Source organism: Carlito syrichta, unplaced genomic scaffold (genome assembly GCF_000164805.1).
Source record: "Carlito syrichta isolate Samal-C Ts95f unplaced genomic scaffold, Tarsius_syrichta-2.0.1 Scaffold153825, whole genome shotgun sequence".
Classification (NCBI taxonomy): Eukaryota; Metazoa; Chordata; class Mammalia; order Primates; family Tarsiidae; genus Carlito; species Carlito syrichta.
The window spans coordinates 19,150-20,079 of NW_007097921.1; positions in this window are offsets into that span (position 1 = coordinate 19,150).

Sequence of the window (930 nt, forward strand, 5' to 3'; positions counted from 1 at the left end):
ACCTCAGCCTTCCAAGTAGCCGGAATTACAGGCATGTGCTACCACGCCTGGCTAATTTTTTATTTATTGTAGAGATGAGGTCTCACTGAGTTGCCCAGGCGGCTCTCGAACCCGCGGGCTCAGGCAATCCACTCACCTCAGCCTCCCAAAGGCGCGGAATTACAGCCTGAGCCACCGAACCCAGCTTAAAAATTTTTTTTAAAAGAAATGACCAGAAGACAGGGATTGGGGCAGCAGAGGTGAGAGAGCAGATAGGCTCCCTAAGCCCAAGGGCACTGACGGCCTCCCATGGCCTATTTCCATGACGCCTGGTCCCCTGGACTGCCATTTGAGAAGCCGATGGCAGTGAGAGGCTCATCTGATTCTCTAAGGAGCTAAGGAGGGATCCCAGACCTTCCCCATTAGAGAGAGAGAGGGATCTCCCATCTCCACCCCGCGGGTACCACCTGCCTGCCACTTTCATTTATTTTTTGGTTCATTTCAGAGCCAGGGTCTCACTCTGTGGCCCAGGCTGGGGTGCAGTGGCGGAATCGAAGCTCGCTGCAGCCGCCACCTCCTGGGCTGCACCTCCAGGGCCCAGCTTGATATGGGGATGCTCCCAGTGCCTGCTGCCATCCTCCCTGGGTCCTCATCACCCCCTCCTCCCCCTCAGGTGGCCCCTTTATCCCTCTAGGCACTCAGGGAGAAAGACCAGCCTGCGCCATGAACCCGTGGCTCTTGGCTCAACCAATCCTCCGAAAGGTGCCACCATGCCCAGCTAATTTATCTTTTATATTTTTCTTGTAGAGACAGAGGCTCAAGCCTGTAATTTCAGCACTTTGGGAGGCCTAGGTGAGAGGATTGCCTGAGCCCATGGATTCGAGACCAGCCTGGGCAACATGGTGAGACCTCATCTTTACAATAAATAAATAAATAATTAGCCAGGTGTGG